Raw genomic sequence first — 24,719 nt, 5'->3', positions numbered from 1 at the left:
GACATGTTAGCCATTTAAAGAATACCTACAGGTTCAATAGGCAAGATCTGCCCACAACAATGCTGAAATGAGTAGGACACAGTGTCTGTAGGTTCCCGATGTCTATGTGTAGGAGTCCTATGACAATATGCTCCATAGCTTTGCAGAACAGGCTACATAGGCTTAAAGGGCAATATTGTCTGTGGTCTGTTGTGGCACCAACTCTGTGGAGCGGGACCACTGTCCCAGTACGCCATTCCTTGGGTACATATCCTGTGGTAACTCCGATATTGAACAGTGATGTAATGTGAGGGGGTTGCGTTTGTCATGATGCTTGTGTATGATGCAGGCTGGGACACCATATGGTCACATTGATACTGTGATGTACGCTGTGGGGAGGGAAGCACTCACCTGTTACTGTGTGATGTCAGGGAGGTTATACTCTGTTGGTATGGATAGTTTCTCCTTAGGCGGGATGGGTGGGAGACATCTGCACTGACCCTGTTTGCCAGGATGTAGGCAATGCCAGTGGGTTCAGGGTAGGTTTAGTCAGTATGCAGTAACTCACAGCATATCAATGAGTGTACACCCAGGTTCCTGACATAACTGAAGAAGACCGTGTGATAGTCCTACATGTCAGGTGCAATTGTCTGGTAGAAGCGGACCTTAGAAAAGTCCATGAGTGACTGTAGCTGTCTGCTAGTACAGATCACAGATGCCTTCCCAGTCTGGGATTGTGCTCTATCATGTAGTAGTGTTCTCCTGACGTTGTTCAGCTTATTAATGGCTGGGGTCTACCAGACAGGTCCCCTGCCATTTTAATAGTGGGTCTTATTGTTATTTGGGATAGCACAATCCATGCAGTCCACTAGGTGTCCATAGAATGTGTATGTAAAGGATGCAGCAGTGTGAGCCGTATATGCCACTATCTCAGGATGTCTGAAGGATACCACCTTGCTTCGGTGAAGTGAGATGTTGGCTCATGAGAAGTTCACCAAGATTACCCAGGATGGGTGTGTGGAGGGTATATGTATGTCCTGTGAGATACATGTATGTTCTGACCTTACCAATGAGGGGTATATCGCTGGTGTGGAACATAGAGTCCCCATGTTGGTGATGAGCAGGTCCAATATGTATTCCTCCTTGTGGCTGTGCTGACTGGTTGTGCCAAAGCATATGAGCCTACAAATTGTAGTGAATGATGGGTGAGGTTGTCTGGGCTTGAGTAGTATCCCCAGTCAATATGTGTGTATATGAAGTCACACAATATAATGGTGTCTGTAGAGACCTTCATATTCTCCATAGTTCCTTCAAAAGCCAAGTGTGGTTACTGAGTTTGGGAGTGTGTTATATAGCAGGCAACAAACTGAAAGGCAGTATTGCACAATGATAGTTGTATATGTATGGTCTGTGATGCTTTGTGCAGTGCTACTAACCTGGAGGTGATTGTATCTGTGATGTATATGGATACATCCCCTAGTTGTGTTGTCTGTTCCAAGTCTTGTTGTCAGACAGCATGGTATGAAACATAACCTGGTAGTGCTGGTGTGCATAAGTGAGCCTGAACCAGGTGTCTGTCAGTGCACAGATATTGCTCTCCTCCATACTGATGAGAGTCCTGAGTGGCCACAATATGAGGTTAATACAACTGTTGTTGAGCAGCATTACCTTTAGTTTCATTTAACCCGTAATGTCTATAGAGGTGGGTTTGTCTTCTGAGCCCTGCTTAAAAAAGGCACTCTGGTGGTAGCAAGAGCCTTAGCCAGCATACCAAAGTCCAAGGGTGACAGATGCAAGCTGTCCATAGTGAAGCTACGTGGCATGTTGAGCATGTCACCATACGCTGACAGACACTGTATCCCCGATGAATGAAACAAATTTGTTAGCCAACTGTTAAATGTGATATGTGTGTCCGTATACTGTGACATCATATTTGGTGGGTGTAAGATGCTAGACAAGGTCAGGGTCATACTGGCCTGGGCTACATGATAAGAGTGTACCTCCATGTATCATGTCATGTGGTCCAGGGAGTAACATCTGAGGTTACACACACCAGCATGGACAATGATGGTGCCAGTCTTGTACTTGCCTTGGAGTGACCTGACTGCCTGTGTTATGCGGCAGATCCTGGCACCCAACAGACAGCCCAAAGTGACTATTCCCTAGTCAAGGCTGGCGAGTGGTACGTCAGTGTGTCTGAACATAAGTGTCGCCTATTACAAGTGTATTAGGTGTGTTGTTTAGCCCAAAGGGCAGTGACTGAGTGGCACACTGACATTGTGAACTTAGTGATATGTGGGTATTGTAGAGGGGTAGCGGGTGTGTGTTTGTCGGCTTTGGAGGTCTCTGCTGCTTAGGTAGAGTACATTTACAGCATCCGTGTATGTCAATGTGTGCTAATGTGGTTTGAGTGCTGTTGCTAGAGGATATGTGAGACTGATATGTGGTGTGTGTGGTTACCTTCACCACCTGATAGACTGTGCCAGTCATGGGTCGAGAGAGTTCAGCTCCCTGTATGTCTATATAGGTGCATCTCACACATATATCTGAGTTTGTCTGGAGGAGGAGAGGGTTGTCTGTGTACACAAGGCAGATGTGACATTGTGTCAATATCACAATATCCACCAGCTGGACTGAAGAGAACACACAAAACCAACCCCTGGAATGTCAGAATATTATCATGACTTACTCTGTAGCCTGATCACAAAGGATCAGTAGGGTGTTAAGCGTGTAAAAGTGTATAATAGGGATTAATGCTCATGTCTGTTAGTGGTTTGTAAAGAGGAGCTGAGAAGGAGTCCAGACTGAATCATGACACCTCCTTCAGCTATGTCATAAATATCAATGTACACACATACATGTCCTGAGTCAGGGCCAACTGTACCTGAGTGTCAATGCCGACATCATGACAGACAGGCCCATATGTACATACCCACCCCCACTGACAATAGTCCACATCATCATACCAGGAGATATCACATGTAGAATGGATGAGCAGCTACCCCCACTGTTAAAAGCATGGCAGCAGGTGGAATACATTGATTCCCAATATGTGTCATGCACAAACTACAGAACAAACAGATCATGCACCTGAACAGTCAGCTGAGCCGCACCCCCTGCACAGGATGTGGAACCGTTGAATGTGTCACAGCTACATATGGCACTCCCCACAAGTGTTGGTGCACAACACACATTGGGAAGTCAAGTCCAGTATGCCTATGAGGTCTGATCTGCAAGGTCATGGAGTCCATCATGGTTGCAGTCATAAACAGAGCTATTGGAAGCTGACACAAACACAACCCTATCAACTGTGGTATGTTCATGTGCGGATCATGGTTCCCAAACATGCTAGACTGTTTGCAAGGCAGCCATCCAGGACATACATCAATGAACACATCTACACATGTGTCACATAGACTTTGAATAGCCCTTTATCAACATCCCAAACACATGTAGTATCCACAAAACCAAGAAGCTGTTCATGAATATGTGTTGACATATGACGGAATGTCAATGTGTCCACAGATAGATCACACAAGGTAAGGATACTGAGGTCATGTTCAAGATGTTGACACCTGCTGACCCACATGGACCATTCCTGGAATGGCATAAAACAAAGTGTACACACATCACCATGTCCAGTCTGATGATGTCACCATCCTATAAATACAGCAGGAGAAGAAAAACCAGCCAGTAAAGCAAATAGCGCACCATGTTAATGCGTCTCTTTCCATTATCATAACATAGTTAGGCAGGGGTTTGAATCCTGCAAAGTGTACAGGTGTGTGTATGTGTGCAGTTTCCTTTGAGAGGTGTTCCCTTTCCGGAGACTGGGAAAACTCAGTAAAGGAGGTACATTCCTCTTTGGAAAATCTGATGATGTCACCATCCTACAAATACTGCAGGAGAAGGGACCCCAGTCAGTAAAGCAAATAGCGCACTGTGTAAATGCATCTCTCTGTAGTATCATAACATAGTTAGGTAGGGGTTTGAGTCTTCCAAACAGTGACTCTGTGTATGTGTGCAATTGTCCTTGAAAGGAGTCCCCTTTTTGGAGACTGTGAAAACACACTAAAAGAGGTACATTCCTCTTTTGAAAGTCTGATGATGTCACCATCCTACAAATACTGCAGGAGAAGGGAAACCAGCCAGTTAAGCAAATAGCGTGCCGTGTTACTGCGTCTCTGTCTAGTATCATAACATAGTTAGGTAGGGGTTGAATCCTACAAACAGTGAGTGTGTGTATGTATGAGTGCAAGTTTTCTTGAAAAGATAGCTCTTTTTGGAGACTGTGAAAACACACTAAAAGAAGTACATTCCTCTTTGGAAAGTTTGATGATGTCACCATCCTACAAATACAGCAGGAGAAGGGAAACCAGCTAGTACAGCAAATAGTGCGCCATGTTAATGCGTCACTCTCTAGTATTGTAACATAACTAGATAGGGATTTGAATCCTGCAAACAGTGTGTGTGTGGGGGGGGGGGTTGTGTGTAAGTGTGCAATTGTCTTTGAAAGGAGTGGCCATTTTGGTGACTGCGAAAACACACTAAAAGAGGTACATTACTCTTTGGAAAGTCTGATTATGTCACCATCCTACATATACAGCAGGAGAAGAGAAACTAGCCAGTAAAGCAAATAGCATGCAGTGTTAATGTGTCACTCTCTAGTATCATAACATAGTTAGGTAGGAGTTTGAATTGTGCAAACAGAGAGTGTGTGTATGTGTGCAATTGTCTTTGAAAGGAATGTCCTTTTTGGAGACTGTGAAAACACACTAAAAGAGGTACATTACTCTTTGGAAAGTCTGATGATGCCACCATCCTACAAATACTGCAGGAGAAGGGAAACCAACCAGTAAAGCATATAATGTGCTGTGTTAATGCATCTCTCTCTAATATCATGACATAGTTTGGAAGGGGTTTGAATCCTGCAAACAGTGAGTGTGTGTATGTGTGCAATTGTCTTTGAAAGGAGTGCCCTTTTTGGAGACCGTGAAAACACACTGAAAGAGGTACATGCCTCTTTGGAAAGTCTGATGATGTCACCATCCTACAAATACAGCAGGAGAAGAAAAACCAGCCAATAAAGCAAATAGCGCGCAGTGTTAATGTGTCTTTTCCTAGTATCATAACATAGTTAGGTAGGGGTTTGAATCCTGCAAATGCTGACTGTGTGTGTGTTATTGTTGGTCAACACAGTGTGGGTTTTGCTTTTACTATGGTATGACATAGTATGATGACAACAGTAAGTGCATTGCAGACATCAGGTATCTGCGTGGCAAATATATATGTGTGCATGTCCCCTCAATCACTACATAGGTGTGAAGCCTGCATACTACATGAATGCATTTGTTTCTATTGACAGGTTGTGCCGCTGCTACTCAGACCGTAGGTCACATATGTATGTATGTGACACGGCTGTCCACTGTCATGTTCTGTGGCCAAGGTCATCTGTGGCACACACACCCATGACAGTTACTTAAGAGCAGTGCGAGTGAGGGTATATGCCTGGGGTATATGTCAGACATGGTCATACACAACAAAGTCTGTCAAGAATGGACAGTCTTTATAGGTGTATGACTGCGCTGTGGATATGCATTCTGGCCTCTTATCTGTGATACACCTTCGGACTCCACAATACCTATGGATATGTATATACCAAGAGACACATGACATAACATGGATCTGTATGTACATAATGGTACAGGACATACATGTTGAGGGCTACCACCGGTGTGGTACTGACAAGATAGTATGTATAGTACATGAGGATGACTATGCCATAGTCGGCTTACTGCTATACAGCATGTATCACACAACAGGTATCTGTCTGTATGATACCCTTGTGTAGGATAAGCGTCCCATCCAGGGAATGCATTATAGGCCATTCCATGCATTCCCAGATTTGGATGGACACATCCCTAGTGTGTCTGCATGTACCTACGGGGACAATATGACACACAGGTTGGTCACAGTAATGAGTGGCGGTCATCACCACTGGTTAGTGTTATAGTGTAGCACCGGAAGGATCCAATTGATACTGGGTTCCCTACTACTGTGTGTCATTTGTCAGGACATCATCCAATGATTGCTTATAGTCATGCTGTTGAGGTTGTGTATACTACCAGAATGCAAATCATTGACTGATATTAATGGTATCACCCGCAGCATAGTGTCAACCCATGTCATACACACATCTACCCATGTTAGTACATAACTGTAGTAGAATGCATACTGGCCATTGAAAGATGCAATGGGATGTTAATAATGTGTACGACAGGGTATGCCACATGTCCCATGTGTCCACTATGCATGTACATCCAGACAGTGCGCACCCACCATGTTCACAAATGTACACTTGCTAATCTGTACTGCACACATCACACACGAACTGTCCACTCACTAACACATGCTGGCAACACATCACACATCAGCCAAGTGGCACATTGGTGGATAATACATACTCAGACTTAACAGTGGTATAAACAATGCTACATTGACAATCAGAGCTTTGATGCATAATGTCTGCTCAGATATACCTACAAGGATGTAGTTAGACTTCCTTGTTGACAACTCGCTATTATTGCTGCACTGCTATAGTGTCACCCTGTGCATCAACACCATGTTAGCCTGTCCGTCGATAATGCAGATGACAGGAGGCGGCACAGGTATCATCATATGCACAGGGCATTTTGTTTTTTGCCAGAGCCTGACATTGACCCATCCAATCGACATGTGTGTGTGTGTGTGTGTGTGTGTGTGTGTGTGTGTGTGTGTGTGTGGGACAACAGTACAGCATGGGCCAATGTCGATGTAATGTGTGTGTCTGTGTGAGCCCTAGTTGTTTGCTTAATGTGTGTGTGTCTGCATGCACACAGCTCCACCATGTGGCTGCCATATATGGTGGTTTGTGGGACAGCCACAGACTGAACCTGCTTGGCTGTACAGATCACTGTCTCTGGCCACGGACACAGTACCTGTGCCTGGCAGGGGTGCTACGGATGGTATCGGGTAACAACCCTGACTGGGTACTGTCATCAGAGGCAGAGGTATGACGACTGGACCCATGTCCCTGCTGTAACTGGCCAGAGCCACATGCACATGGTCTACTGGGCTGGACAATGGACAGGCCAGCCCCAGTATTGCTGGGGTTGCTACTGCCACTACGGGAGCGGCTATGAGCTGTGGACCGCCCATGACCACTGCCAGCTGTTGCTGTTGCTGGCATGTGTCCGCATCGACATTGCGACCATCCCGCATGGTCCTTGCTTGAGGAAGGCATGTTGTGGAGGGCATCTATTGTCTCCCCCCAATGTCTATCAATGACCTCGGTGTATGTCCAGATGGCACCGGCAAGGTCACGGATGCCGTCATTGATAGCGGTGTTATGTGCCCTCTGCGCCCTAAGTCCCTGCCTGGTGTACCGTTCCATACGTGCCTAAGCCTGCATTACAGCCCGGAACATAGTGGTCATCGTAAGACTTGTAAGGGCACGCCTGTCAGAGGCAATACATCCAGTGGTGCTCCCCCGAGAACCCCTGGACCTCCGCCTATGTGATACCATTCTGGGTCTACGGCTATGGTTGCTGTGAGGGGATGCATGTGCCATGGGTACCACACTCTCTTGGTCAATGCCAACTGTATGCTATCCCTCCCCTATGGCCATTGGTGGTGAAGGATGTAATGGCAGTATGAGTGTGCGCATAGATGGGGTTGAACGCTGTGTACTGTCGATTGGTGGACCAACGACAGACCCTGTCAAATTTCCCTGTGCCAAAATACATGTGTCATCATCACCACTATCCGGGGCAGTCGCTTCAGGTTGTCTGCTGCTTTCGCCAAGCCCTACCTCAGCACCTGTGAGAGGAAGACAGGAAACACACTTTACAGTCTGCACATGCGCACATGCACACATGCACACAGGAGCACAGGCACACAAGCACACAGGCACACAGGCACACAGACACACAGAAACACAGGAACACATGCACACAGGAACACAGGAACACATGCACACTCCTCACTACACACGTGTCAGCATGCAATGCTGGTTGTGTCAGCCATGTGTGACATACATGACCTTCTGCACATGCACCTGTCACACATGTGTACATTTCTGTAACAGCTCTGCATGTCAGTGTGCCATACATGGTTATGCCTGTGTGTTTGTGTGCAGTACTTCATACATGTTCCATGTCTGTATTACACATGCTGTACAGGTTTCCTGTGTGTCATACCCATGATATGTGTCCATGTGCTGTGTGTGGTGTGTGCCCTGGCTGTGTGTCATGTGGTGCATGTGTGGTGTGTGCACATGTGCTGTCCTGTACATGCATGTGGCTACCACCACATGTGCTGGGTGTGTGTGTGCTGTGCCTCTGTGCTGCCATGCTCTGTGTGCATGTGCAGTGCCCATGATGTCTGTGTTGTGGCTACACAGCCCATGCAGGTGACCCAGGTGGTGTGTGTGTGTTGTGGATGTATTTATGTCCTGTGTGTGTGTCTGCCTGGCTGTTGTGTGCATGGTGTCTGTCACCTCACAGCATGTGTACCATGTGTGCCTGTGTTCATATGTGTGTTGTGTATGAATACAACCTACACTGTATCACGTGCAGTGTGTCTCCATGCTCCTATATGTGACATGTTGTGTGCACATGCATGCTGTGTGTACATGTGTATAGTGTTGTGCTCCACACACATGTGGTGTACACACTGTTTGTGCGTGTCCTGCTGCTGGTATGGTGTGGTTATGCCTGTGTGGCAGTGTGCTTCCTATCTGTGGCACATGCTGCAGCTGTGTCTGTGCCCTGTGCCTGTGCCCACACCAGCTACAGCATTCCACACATGTGTGAGGTGTGCTGTGTCATGCCTGCATGTGTCCCTGTGCTGTTGTGCCTGTCTTGACACTGCAGATGCTGTTACTGTGGCCTGCTGTGTCCTCCATGTGCTGTTGAGGGGTGTGTTTGGGCTGTGTGTGCCCTGCTGTGGCCTGTCTGGTCAGTTATGCTCCATGTGTGGCTGTCATTTCCAGCCTGTATGCTGGGTTCCTGCCAGTCCATGCCATGTGTGCACCATGTTGTATGTGTGGCCCTAGTGTCAGTCCATGCCTGTGGCCTCATTGTCTGAGTGTTCATCCATGTCTTTTCCTGTTCTGCTCTCCTGCTGTCTGCAGTGTTGTCCTACATGTATGTGTACCTCTGCATATGCATGTGTGATATATGTAAATATATATATATGTATATATATATATATATACATGCATGTATATGTATAACCATATATATTGTGTATGCATACACCCCCATATGTATATGTATATATATGCATATGTATATATGTATGTCTCACTGTGTACACATGTACACAGTGTATGCATATGCATGTTGTGTATATGTGTATATATATGTATGTATGATATATATATGTATGCACATGCTTGTCATGTGCTGTGCATATGCATGTACATATATATGCTGCTACACCTTTCATGTGGGATATCAATTATAACAGGACAGACATTACATGTATAATGTTACACATTGTGCAGATGCTTTAGCTGTCCTGCCTATAGCTGCTGCAGCCTCACTGGCTGTAACTCAGTCCCACCAGTTTAACCACATGACATATGCATGCTGCTTGTACACATTATACAGCACAAACCCTGCATAGATGTGCACTGTGTCCTTCAAATGCATATATATGTCCACCTAACATTGCAGTATGTCCTTGCCTATGCACATCTGCTATACATATGGATCAGACCACATTGTTCACAGAATGTAGAGTACCCCTTCAGACACATCATTGGATGCCAGCAAATGCATCTGTGTTACATACCTTACCTTGTATTTCTCACTCAATCTGTTGTACCTGTTGATGTTTTTTTATTTGTTTAGGTTGGTGTCTTCCACTGCCTCTGTTTGTTTTTATTTTGTTTTGGTTGGTTGGTGTCTCCAACCTCCTCTGTTTTGTTTTGGGTTGGTCTCTCCAACTGTTTGTATCTCTGTCTGTAACATATGTTCACAGTTGTTAATATAGCTGGCATACTGCTGTAACAGAGTAAACATGTTGCTAGCTACACACGCAAACCCTGTATCACACATGTGATTTCGGACGTGGTACAGGCATCATTACACACACATTAGACATGCATACAACACACAAATGTATGCTAACACAGATGAGCATTTGCTATGTCCCTTACAGTACTGTGTGCCCCTACTTACAGATACCTATGCCTGAGGAATGTAATCTGTACAGACTGCAGGAAACACACAAGACAGTGTTACCAGAGAATGTGAACATACACCATACTGTGCTGTTTAGGCCTACAGCTTCAGGTGGTGCAACAGTTCAAATGTCGGCTGAATTCACCAGCAGTACCACTTACTGAGCATACATGTATTGCTTCAGCCTATGATGGGACACCACAGTCATACACAAGAAACTACGTCACAACATATACCATCCTACTATGTCTGCATCCCAATAACTGACACATCTTTCTCTGGCCTCACACTTAGGACACAGACGACCATGACAGAAATAACCTCACACCTAGCTATCACATCGTCACAGACCTTGCACACATTCACTGTCACACACATTCCACCTCACATAGCAGGTATTGCACTGTGTATATGTCTGTGTGCATTTTGTCATAAGTAGGTAATACGCTATTGTCCCTGGGGCCTACAGCAGCCTAGCCATATGATACCCTGGCCTGTGACACACATGTAATTAGATTTCACTTCCTCCTGTCAACTGGATACACAGAGGTGATTCCCAGGGCATGTTACCTATCCCCCAGACAATCATCAGGGGTATGTCTGACATCTGCTACTGAGGAGCTTTGTTTGTTTATGCAGTGTGGTTTACTTCAGAGTATAGCATATTTGCCAATAGGAGCCTATCCCTCCAGCATGTGCTGTTTAGTGAGGTTGCGGGGACTAAGGACCTAGGCTGTGTAGCCCTGTGGGATTGTGAGATGTTGACATGGTGGTTGTCTGACTGCTATGGGTGCGGCATACCTCTGTATGTTTGGCAGAGGTAACCTCTGGGTGGCTGGTATACAATGCACTGTAGCTGTGGTTATGTGAGTCAGTCTGCATAGGGTATGTGTTTCAGGGCAGTATTACCCTTTGTGAGGTATGTCTGTGGCCTTTCCACTTGCTGTAGTTTTCATGTGAAGTACATACCACATGGGGCATTGTGATGAGTAGAGGGGAACACTGACCTATATTTCCATACATGACGCATCGTTTGTGATTACACGTACCACATAGACAGATTACAAGACTAGTGTGGCACTGTGAATATCAAAGGGGAGGCTACTGTCCACCTGTGTCCCATGTTCCCTTCTGACACCTTTAGTGTTAGTCAGGCAACCACCTATCTGGTAGTTAGTGGATAAAGTGTTTTGGAATGGGGTATGGCACTGCAGTATCAACACTGTTGTTCAGTCCATGCCTTGGTCACCAGGCACCTGTTGCAATACGTCTGACCCTGTGTCTCCCTCTCTCACTATATATATATATATATATATATATATATATATATATATATATATATATATATATATATCTATAGATATAAATATTTATATACATATATATTTATATATCACTCTGTACATATCTATATATATCTATATGCATATATGTATATATATATATATATATATATATATATATATATATATATATATATATATACATACATATCTATATATATCCATAGATATCCATATATATCTGTATATATCTATACATCTCTCTCTCTCTCTATATATATATATATATATATCTATATATGTATATATGTATATATCTATATATATCTATATATGTATACATCTATATATCTACATATCTATATATCTATATATATCTATATATGTATATATATATATATATATATATATATATATATATATATATATATATATACACATACTTGTAAACAGCCACTGCTGTACATATACATGCACATATATGCAGATATACTGCCCACCTTTCATGGTGGGAATATCAATTATGGAACAGTTGTGAGACATACAATTATGTAATAATATTGCACAGTGTTGTGCAGAATGCATTTCGCTGTCCTCAGGCCATATAGCCGTAGCAGACCTCACTGGCTGTAACTCAGTCCCACCACATTTAACCACCACATGACATATACCTGCACTGCTTGCTGTTTTCAATGCCACATACTACAACCTACATAGATATGTGCACATAGCAACCTTCAAATACATATATATGTCCAGCCTTCAATAACAGTTGCAGTATGTCCCTTGCCCTATGCACATCTGCATATACATATAGATACAGACCACATAAGGAGTGTTCACAGAATGTAGAGTACCCTTCAGACACATCATTCGGATGCCAGCAAATACATCTGTGTTACATACCTTACCTTGGTATTTCTCACCTCAATCTGTTGTACCTGTTGATGTTTTTTTTATTTGTTTAGGTTGGTGTCTTCCACTGCCTCTGTTTGTTTTATTTTTTGTTTTGGTTGGTTGGTGTCTCCAACCTCCTCTGTTTTTTTGTTTTTTTTTGGGTTGGTCTCTCCAACTGTTTGTCTGTCTTTCTTTCTGTCTGTCTGTCTTTCTCTCTCACTCTCTCTCTCTCTCTCTCTCCAGTTGCTGCAATGCTATTACTGTGTGTGGACAGCAAATACAGGCTGCTTTTGTAGGTATCTGCACATGTGCATGTGATGGCCTCTGCACCAATTGGTGCCCACCATTTAGTAATAGCATGCAGCCTGCTGTGTGGTAATTGCAGTCCTCACTGTGATTTCAGGACACTGCTATAAAATGATAGGTTAGGTAGTCATAGGCCTTTCAGTTTTGCAAGGTGGGGACCATGCTTGTTTGCTGTGGACACTGTTGTGTCACTCAGAAGGTTGGTATATGTCTCATATCTGAAGCTGGGTTGTAGCCAGTGAAATGCATGTTGTACTGAAACCTGACTGTTGCTTCTTCAAGTACACTCTTCTCAGTGTGTAGGTTTACTCACATCTCCTAATGCTAACACTGGATACATGGGAGTATGTACTTTCTTTTGGAATTAGGGAATTAACTGGCATACAACAGTAGTTATTGCAATGTATTCCTATGGCTTTCCTATTTTCCCTTTACATTCAGTCCTTGTAATGCATGTTATATTTCTTTATTGCAATGTATTCCTATGGCTTTCCTGTTTTCCATTTACATTCAGTCCTTGTAACACATGTCATATTTCTTTATTGCAATGTATTCCTATGGCTTTCCTATTTTCCCTTTACATGCACTCCTTTTAATGCATGTTATATTTCTTTCAGCACCAAGTTATTGTATATTTGCTGTGGCTTAGTGGTACATCATGCAGACTGCTGAGACCAAGGTGTGGGGTTTGAGACTGACAAGGGTATTTTATTTTGCTGCAGATCAATACATGGGCCTTGTCATACAGAGTGACAAAGGCACTTTTAAGCAGTTGTAAGCGAGTTGGAGTGGGTTTGCACGATGCTTAGCAATGCTAAACGACACTTAGCGATGCTAAGCAACGCTTAGCTTAGCTTATTGTATTTTAGCAATACTAAGCTAAGCTTAGCTTAGCTTATTTTATGTTAGCAATAGTAAGCTAAGCTTGGCTGAGCTTATCACATCTTAACAATGCTAAGCTAGGCACACACATGCGCACACTGGTGCAAACCTGCTGACTACTGTTTACAAGTGCTCACTCCCGCTAACCCCCGCGGTCATGTCTTTGACAGAAAAGTAAATGGGGAGAGAGGACTGTGGTGGTAAAGGGTGCTCAAAGACGGGAAGACAGGAGGGGAATTAGCTTGGGATGTACACGATGGGTGTGGAGAAGGTCCATAGCTTCCCATTTCTTTACCAGCAACAGCTGTGCATATGCAATACATTATGAGGGATATTTGAAACCTTCCACCCCTGAGAGAGTGGTGAGGACATCTAAGTATGTTGTACTACCAATTGTGAATATCACGCACATGCACTGTTTGTGAACAGCTATACTGTCATTAGTACATTACTCACATCTGAACAGTTTGTGGTTTGTGTTGGCATTAGCACAGTCTGCTCAGGATGACTGGACATATTTCTGTACTGTGTATGCCTACCTACACCCTTGGTTGTGCCTGACTACATGGGTATATAGTACCTTTGGGTAGGGGACAGAACTGCAGTGTGCATTATTTATTATTGTGTGATGTTTATCTTGCTATACATGCAGAGTTGCTGTGTACCTGCAAGTCTATGAAGGCTTGTAGTCTGTCTGAGTAGCTCCCACCTGTAGACATATCCAGATGGTAGAGAGAGGTCAGCCTAGTATTCTTTGACTGTGCACCACAGCAATCGTTTCAGCACCTGAACAATGGCATTGTCACAGGTGGTTGCTAGCAGTACATGGCTACATCTTTTGCTATTTCTGTGTTGTACTTCTACATAATGTCATGCTTGTGGGATTCATTCTACAGCTATTTGCAGAGTGTGTAACAGCAGACAAGCTGATATGCCTGTGTGTTTCTGACTCTTCCAGGCCTCAAATACTCTCACGTATATATTTGAACAGCCTCAGGGGAAAGGTACACATAACTGGGATACACCTGTGATATAGTTCTGACATTTTTCAGTTCAGACTTTGGGTGATTCAGACCATTTCTATTACAACACCTTTTCTGACGTGCAAGCGGTGTCTACTCTCACTTATTGACATTTGTTATTAAGTGAGATTCAACACCTTTCTGCCTACTGTTAGTACATTTCACAGGGAGTCAGAGGGGCACAGCTAACTTTTGTTTACTAATCAGGGTCATCACTGTAGGGCAGTCACTGTTGGGAGGTCTAGCCTGTGACCTATGCTAATATGCCAGTGTGTATCCTGCTCTGATACTGTGTGGGGTTTGTAAGCTGCTACTGTAACCTTATTCCCTACTAGCATGGCTGATTCTCTTTTCACAGTCATGTCATGCAATTCAACAACACCTGCTGGTTAAGGCCCACAGAACAAGATTTGTGTTATGCCATTCCTATTTTCCCTTTACATTGACTCATGGTAATGCATGATAAATTGCTTTCAGCACTTAGTTATTATATATCTGCTGTGGTTTAGTGGTACTTCATGCAGACTGGTGAGTTTAAGGTCCCAGGTTCGAGACTGACAAGGGTATTTTTATTTTGCTGCTGAGCAATACAAGGGCCTTGTCATACAGTGTGACTAAGGCACTTTTAAGCAGTTGTAAGTGGGTTGGCGTGGGTTTGCGCAATGCTTAGCAATGCTTAGCTAAGTGCACACAATTTCACACTCGCGCACTACCACTAACTACTGCTTAAAAGTGCTTACTCCCGCTAACCCCCGCACTAATTTTTTTTAAAGAAAAGAAAATGGGGAGATAGGAAAGTGGTGAAAAAAGTGGACACAGAGAGGGACAGACAGTAGGAAAACAAGCTCGGGATGTGCAGGAAGTGTGTAGGGAAGACCCATAGCTGCCCATTTCTTTAACAGCAACAGCTGTGCATATGTTGAAAATCTGGAGTGAGTTTTGAGACCTTCCACCCCTGAGAGAGGGGTGAAGACAACATAGTTTGTTGCACTGTCAATTAGAATTATCGGTGTACATGTCCTATGAACATCTGTGCAAAATGGGAAGCTATGTATGGGTCGTAATTTTTTTTCAGGTACAGATTGCCCTTTTTTTTTCAGGTGAGAATGGTAAGTGAGGTAGGGAAATAGGTATATTTGGGGAGGAAGGTTGGAGAGGTAAACAGACAAGATGCATACAGGGGCAAAATTTGACACATGGGGTGGGTGAACACAATTGACAGGAAAGGTTGTTTCGAAATCGCAAGCCCATGAGCCCACAGATGGTAACAGTGGATCTGAGATCCCCACCCATGGGCAGTCACCACTGCACCTTCACAGCCTCGGGGGTGGCTGTGCTGGGGGCTGAGTAGGATGGGCAGGCTCACCCATGAGAAGTGCCACTCTTGCCTCAAGCTGGCATAGGGGATCAGCGATTGAACACTGGATCTCCCTATGCACCACAGACTGGACCCTTCGAAGTGTGACAGGTGGCCCTTCTCTGCCCATGCTTATACGGGGGGGCCGAGTCTCATCCCCTGCAGCTCTTCCACCCGAAGATGGCACAGGGCCAATGGAGGAGGGGAGTCCGGGCTGGGCACCAGGGCCACTGGTGCCAGGTGCACTCGCCAACTGAGGAGGGACTGGTGGGTCCGCTGGGACCGGCCTTCCCATACATTCTGTGATTCGGTGTGTTTCATTACAACATAAACAACAGCATTCCAGATTGGTTGTAACAGCATGCAGTAATGTTCCCATTAACCCAACACACCACAGTTCCAACAGTTGAACAGCAAACATAACACATGCATATATTGAACTTCTTCTTTCGGCTTTTTCCCGGTTAGGGGTCACCACAGCAAGTCATCTGTCTGTTCATGATTGGCAGTGGAGTTTTACAGTGTCGAGTTGCCAGCCCAGCACCCAACCTTCCACAGAAGGTACACACATGCACACACTCACACCTAGGGCCAATTTAGAGTGTCCAATCCACCTACTGCATGTCTTTGGGATGTGGGAGGAAACCGGAGCACCCGGAGGAAACCCACATGACCACAGGGAGGACATGCAGACTCCGCACAGAAGGCACCCCAGCCGAGAATCGAACCAGAGAACCTCTTGATGTGAGGTGGCAATGCTAACCACTGCACCACTGTGGCTGCCCTACATGCATATATTGAACAACAGTGGTTATTCCAACCGCATGCAGGGATGATTGCTAGCAAGAGGCCACCATGAACATGGTGTTTGAACAGGGCACATGCATCAACATGAGTGCAAATATTTATGGAACAATAGGACATATATCCCGACAAATATTTAAGATTACACATACCCACTGAGGTGTGGAATTGCATGGTTTATGCACAAACAGTAGGGTGTAGAAAAAAACCTCCATTAACATCTTATAAACACTTTTACTCTACACTACATTCCTAGTGACTGCAGGTATATATTCCCTACATGTATTATTACACTTGCCACCATGCATTAGGTTGTGTAATGGGTTTGGCTAGTTCAATCTATACTTGACCTATATCTCACATACTAACTGTCCAGGATGCAGATGTTACTGCTACATATTTCATGGTTGCATTTAAATTTCTTTATCTACATATTTGAATGTTTTCACATGACATTTTCACTTCTAATTGTACAGAACCCTGCATTTATTGAAGCACACTTACATTTTTGGGGAACATATTCACATGCTACTCGTGTGCCAGATTTACTTATGCATGCCAGCCAGTAACTGACTGTTGAGGACTGTATATTTACTTCACAGCTACTAGCACTTCCATCACCCACTTTAGATGGGACTGCAGAACTCTGGGTTGCCAGCACTTTCTAACACATTACTATGTGTATAATGCAAGGGTACAACAACATTTCATACTAAGTGAAACAGACACACTCTGGGTTTTAGACCTTTATTAATGACATTACACACTTTTCCACAGGCTTACTCCTTTATTTGTTTTAACGGTATATATGGCAGACATGTTCACGACATATTATACCTTTATTAATAGGTCAGCACACTCTTTTTTCAGGCTCACTCACATATTATTTTATATGACAGTGCCTGCAGAGATATTATTCCAGACATTTGTTACCTTTCTTAATGGGTTACTACACTCTTTTTCTGCCTCTCTAACGTGTTTATCTGACAGTACATGCAGAGGACTTATTCAGTCCATTTCTTGTCTGTATTATTTGACTACAACACTTTCTTTCATGCTCTCTCCCATATTTTATATAACAATACATGCAGAATAATCACTAACCTGCCTGGCGGCGCAGCCTTAGCAGCCTATCTTCATAGACTTGTTGATTCATAACACAGTCACCTGCAGCTGTAAAGTAAATGAAGGGATATCGAGACATTCCTATCCATTATACATACTCCATTTTAAATCCTTACATACTGCATTCCATGGCTACATACTCAGTTTTGGGGCATCCCGCATCCCACGGGCCTCCTGTATCCACTGGTTCAGGCAGTCCTCCTTTTGTCTCTTCAGGTCCACATGGTGGTGACGGACCTGCTCACCAGTATGGGGAATGCTTGTGGCACTGGTGAGGTCACGAGCTAACCGGTTCCAAGCCTCTGCCTTGTACTCCATCCCTTGGAACTGGCCCTGCAGGAGTCTTGCCTCGTGATGGTGGACTAGGAGCCAAACCATGTATTTGGACTCCTCGGTGCCCCATCTCTGCACTCAGAAGCACACTCCCTCTCCAACACCAGACATTCTGATCGCAGATGTGAGCTACAATCAGTTATGGCGTGTATTCATGCCTGTGGGGCTTAAATATGCCACATTTCCCGCACTTTTTTGTGATAGGCCATTTTGTAAAATTCTCGGCTGACTGCAGACCTGCTTAGTAATGGTTAAACTACCATTCCTAAGTTTATGTATGTTAATAGTGGCTGTTTCCCCTATGTTGTCATGGCTTAGTTTTTCTGTACTTTGATTATAATGCAAAGGGTCCTAGGTTCAAACCTTGTCATTCTTTTATTTTAATACTGTCTGGACAGGCTAGGGGGTGTGGCTGCATTTAAGCAACTTAGCTCTACGTTGCTCCCCTGTGCCCTACGGTTCCCTGGTTGGTGAGTCGCGCACATCCACGCAAACACATTGCGCTGGGTAAAGCATTTTTAAATGTTGGGCGACTCTATTGCGCTGGGTAAAGCGGTGTTATACTATGGGCAACTCTGTTTAGCTGGCTGAAGTGCTATAAAACTATGGGCAACTCTGTTTAACTGGGTGAAGCGCTATTAAACTATGGGCACCTCTGTTTAGCTGGATAAAGTGCTATTAAACTATGGGCACCTCTGTTTAGATGGGTATAGCGCTTTTAAATTATGGGCACCTGTGTTTAGCTGTGTAAAATGTTGCTTAATGGCAGGCTATTATATATCTGGGTCTTTTAAAAATATATATTTTGTTCGCTGATACATTGGCCATGTCACTGCTTTTAATAACATTTTAATCATAATTGTCTGGTATTATTTCAAATACTGATTTTAAAACATAAATAAGAAGGGGAGTGGTGGGACTTGAACCGTGAATGCTTTCTCTTTGTGCATACGCTCTACCATTACGCTACTGCTATTTGGATTAATTTGCATAAGTAGTTCTTATATGCTCTTCAATGTCACAATTGCTAACTGTGGTTAAGCAATGAGTACACCCGCACAAACAAGCGCAAATACGGGCAGCTATATCGTGGATTTAAAAAAAAATTTTATTTTTTCCATTTTACAGTGTCAGGGAGTGTGGTGTTGGGTGCAAGTACATTTGAGCGGACTCGGTCTTGTCTGTTGACATTATGCTTTTTAAAACCTTGCAGGGGCGTGGACTTTTAGACTGCTCGGCAGTCAGACACACCCCCTGCTTGCCTACTCAGTCCGTGTAAGAGTTACGGATGAGTCACCGCCCCTCATGAATATTCATGGCACGCTGACATGATACCGTTCAACTGCAGCCTCCGAGTAAGACATATTAAGTCTTACACGGAGGTTTCGTGAATCCGGCCCACAGTCTTTTAGGCAGTTACAGTTGTTTGGTAATTTTTGCCTTGTTTTGCACGGGAACACAATGTCCATTTTAAAGTGTTTACTTATTTACTTATTTATTTATTTATTCATTGTTGTTATATACAGAAGTATATATGAGTATTTTTAATAAGATTGCTGCTTTAATAAGATTGCTGCTTTATTAAGAAAAGTATAATTTTGGTTTAACATTTTCTATTCAGAATTTTTGTTGAGTGTCAAGTCTGTAACAGGATTTTTATGTTTTCTAATTGATTGATTCTTTGAGTAATTAGGGTAATGAGTTGATTGTTAATGCTGCCGCCCTTTTAGTTTTAAAAGGAGTGCTTTGTTGTACCTTGTTGTCTGAAGAAGTTTTCCATTAGTGTTGACAAAAAGAGCTTTACAATAAACTGCAGTGAGTGGTTCAATTTAGATCGGAGCCTGTGTTTTGTTTCATTTTCTCATAGCAGGTAAATGTGCCCTTTTACCAGCAAAATGTAGAAAGTCACCTGCTAAAACAATTGTGGCAAAATACATATTTATCTGGGATTGCTGCAGAAATACATCCATATATAGCCATGCACATATTGATGGATGTAATAAATGTTATAACCTGTATGTGTGCATATATATCTTGCCAATGCACCCACTGTAGCAGTAGCTCAGTCTGTTAAATGTCTTAAATACAGTATATGTTGCCACATACAGTTCTGGGTTCAAATCCAGTATTGCATTTCAATTACATTATTGTGAAGACAGCAATTAATGAATGACTCATGCACTCATTATCCACACAGAGAATTGCAGAGTAAATGACTACTTTTCTCTGCTGGAAGTCACAAGCCTGCTGGTAGGGACACACATCACATATCCATATAGCATTACTATATGTTACCTAGTACTCTTTTATTGGCACAGTTGCCTGACATATGTACCCTAAACACATGCTGTAACTGCAGTGCAAATGGTACTCTCACCCTGGCTCTGCCTCTACAAGATGGCTGACACAGCTGACACAGATACACCTATAGCTTGTTGTCCTCCAAAGTGTTCACACTCACTGCCTATGTCTATTACCTGCAGCAGCAGCAGCTGCAGGTTGTGGTACACCCAGCTCTTTGTAAAAGTGTTTGCTACAGACCCACCCTCTGTGACAATGTAGTCTCCTCAACCCAGTAATGTCAATCTCATAGAAGTAATTAGCTGCTAATGAGTAGTATTTATAATGCAAGCAGTTGGCTATGGCAAGCATTCTTTATGAGACTTTGCTCACACAGAGCACTCCTGTGCAAAATTGTATCAGCAGCACATTTTAACAGAGGAGTATTGCACTCCACAAAGTATGTAACTGTTTGTTGTGTATAGCAGGATGCAGATGGGAAAATAGAGGTATGGGGAATAGGGAGTACAGCGGTAAGCCTGTCTTAGACCTATGGTAATGACATGTCATGATAACCTTCTGTGTTACACATACAGGGGACATACAATATATCATGGTTGTATTGTCTTTTGTCATTGTGACACGCTGGTGTTTTTGGACTGTCCCAATATAGTAGTCATAATAGCACACTGCTATTTGTCTGGCACTGGTCTTATTAGGGGCTGGCCTTAGGGGACACACCACAGTAGACCAGAGTGTTGGGTATATGATCATACAGCAGAATCTCTCATGGTACACAGGGAACTTCCTCAGTAATGATACTATCTTGGTTGTAGCCGCACACATAGTATGCTGTAACACTGTCAGGTATGACATGTGTGAGCAAGCAGTGAATAGTGCTGGTCATTTTGTTCTTGCTGTATCTGTACATAATGAACATCCATGTATTAGATCCTGTAATGTGTTTGCCTTTTGGTGTGTTTCAGGACTAATGTGTCACAGAAGGCATGCCCCCTTCTCATATGGGGAGAATGAACTAATACTTCAAGGACTACAGCAGCAGCATCACATCCTCCTATCCAGGGGGAGGCATAGCAGGGAACAGTGGGCTGCACTGTGGGCAGACCATGTCTGGTATGTGAATGAGACTGACCACCAGGACAGGACATATGAGCAGGTTCAACACCATGCTATAGACATGGTGAATACTGCACTTCAAAGGATAGGTGATGTAGCCAGGGATCGTGCCATCATCGGTGGAGGGCTGGCAATGGAACAACCACTGACAGCCACTGAGGAATTCCTGGTGAACCTAGGGACACATGACAGCTCTCAGGCATCCATCACACCATGCATTGTGGAGGTGGCTGCCACAGTGTCCACAGCAGAGGAGCATGCAGGTAAGCTTACTGTGATCATCATTATAATACTGTAGCAGTCTTTCTGTCAGGCTGTACATACCTTTACATGGGTGTCAGATCTATGTGTTGTGGGAGGAGGGTTTAGCTCAGTTGTGCACTCATACTCAGAATGTCAGCAATACATCAAGTAACACAGTAGCTACTGTAAAAGTGAGATGTATGCATGTATTACCTTGTTGTGCTGCAACATATAGTTATACTGACAGTACCTCACTCTCAACGTTTTACAGGTTCATCAGGAGTTGTCTAAGGCCACGGTCCTGTTTCTGGTAAGCTTGATACTGTTTTGTTATGGAACATACATGGAACTAAGGGTAAGGGCCAGGATAATTCCCTATGTACAGATAATGTTGTGTGTAATCAGAGTAGAATGTTTGTATGTTCCAGTTTGAGACAGTTACCTAAGTTTCCTAGAGTGGGTAATCACAGGAATGTAGCTGAATGAGCAGAAACAATTTTGCAGTTATAGTTTAGAGTGAATAAGCCTCCTATTGTACATGAGGCAAGTAATCTGACATGCCTTAAACATACCAAAAGGTCAATGGTAAATACCTTAGGCATTGAAACTTGTATTTGTATATATTTGTAAAGATAGGTGTACTGGGTTTTATGTGTTGTTTTATCTGTAGGGAGCATAGTAGATGGTTGACTCACTGTAAGGATGTTAACCTAATATGTGATGTTAGTACTACATGCTTGTGGGAGACATTTGTCTAACAGACATAAACACACCCTTGAAACAGACCTTGCCTAATGGTACACAGAACACCTCAGTGCACCTCAGCACATGCTACCTGTTTGACTGGCTGGGTGGCCATCATCTCAGCACATGGCATCTGCCTGAGTCCATCTTGGACTGGGGCAATATGTGCTGGTCCAGTACTGAGGGGTATACAGATGTCACTGATTGTGAAGGCTGTAGGGCCATTATGCTAGTTAAGTTTACATGTCCTATGGCTTCATAACTTGATTTATACTGCTGCAACAGCCTCACACACAAACATGGCCATATTCAGGCTAGCACCACTTCCACTCACTGCATACAGGACATGCCAAGGCACACATGTACTGCAAGTTGGCTGTATGTAGATTAGAACACTTACATATGTACTGCTACACACTATAGAGCACAGTACCCAATGCACACAACACAATTCATGTCTGCTAATACTATCAGTTTAGAACATATAATGCTTGTTGATATCAGCAAGCCTTGTTGTGGTCAGTTATTTGAGGAACCACATCATCCACTACAAATAAAATGGTGCAAAACCCTAAGTATGTCAACTTTACAAAGATTATCACATGTATGCCATATGGATATACACATGCACCATGTTGGGCAGAGTGAGATTGGAACCCCTACCTACCTAAGCTTATACACTATAGATCACACTACTTATCACATACGCCACAGCTTAAGTCTTACTGCTACACTGTCAGCTGGTATTCTTAAGGTGGCTGACATCATCGGACTTTGTAGAATAGGGCAGTGTGGAAGCCAGCAGCAAGTTACAGGCCTAAAAAAGTATAGATCACAGTATTTATTGCACATGCCATGGCTTAGGTCTTGCTTCTACACTGTCAGCTGGTAGTTTTAAGGTAGCTAACATCATCAGGCCTTGTAGAATAGGGCAGTGTGGAAGCCAGCAGCAGGTTGCAGGGCCAAAAAGGGCATAACCATTGCAGGTGGATAGCCCATGAGGGCATGGCAATTGTTTTGCACGGGTATACAGACACACACCAAGTGAGTTGCAGTGAGATTAGAACCCCATACCTATGTAGGCTTATTCACTATAGATCACAGTACTTATTGCATGTGCCACAGATTAAGTCTATTATATACGTGATTGCAGGCACAGTACATGTGCATTACACAAACTAGCTTTTGTTGAACAGCATCTGTGGCCTGCAGAGTGATATTGGGTCATAGTGTTATCTGCATCTAATATCCTATCAGTGAGTTAACTGATGTTATCCTAGCTATGTGTGTACAGTTACCAGTATATTGTGGCTGCTTGCAGTTACATAGGTGACACTGTGGGCATGGACAATGTGTCCTGTCCATACATGTGTTGACACCATTATACATTACACCACCTGCTCACCTGTGTCTGTCTATGTGGTGTCATCCAGCAGGCATAGGGTCTGTAGGTAAGTGGATTATGTACTGTTGCGCCATTAGTTTGGATCCTTTGAGTAAAATTATGGCTGTGTGATAGTGCAGTTTACTCACCATTATTAGGGTATGTGGGACAATGCAGACATCCGCACACATATTTCTGTATATAACAGGGATGTATATATAAATGTAGCTGTGTATGTGCATGATATGTATATGTGTTCTGTAGATATATGAGGGGAGTCTATTTGTCATTTTAATATATATAACTCTATATATATATATATATATATATATATATATATATATATATATATATATATATATATATATATATATATATATATATATATATATATATATATATATATATATTTGATACTACATAGCAAAATATATACTATGCATGTGAGAGAGAGATACTGACAGATGGATATGTATAGGTATATGTCTGTATGCATAGAGATTTATACATAATAGGTCTTTTCAATGAAGGGCCAACAGAATTTTTTTCATTTTTACTAAATACACTGGCATGCTTAGTGGGACTGTCAGTACTTATATTGTGACTCCAGGCCACACCTACCTGTATTCCAGTCTGAGAATTTGTATGTTACAGACATATCGGCCCCTGTTTCTGCAGTACTGCACTTGACTCAAAATTTCTACAGCATTCCCC

Source organism: Protopterus annectens, chromosome 6.part0 (assembly GCF_019279795.1).
Source record: "Protopterus annectens isolate FY-2018-M chromosome 6.part0, PAN1.0, whole genome shotgun sequence".
Taxonomy (NCBI): Eukaryota; Metazoa; Chordata; order Ceratodontiformes; family Protopteridae; genus Protopterus; species Protopterus annectens.
Note: the sequence above shows the minus strand (reverse complement) of the source record.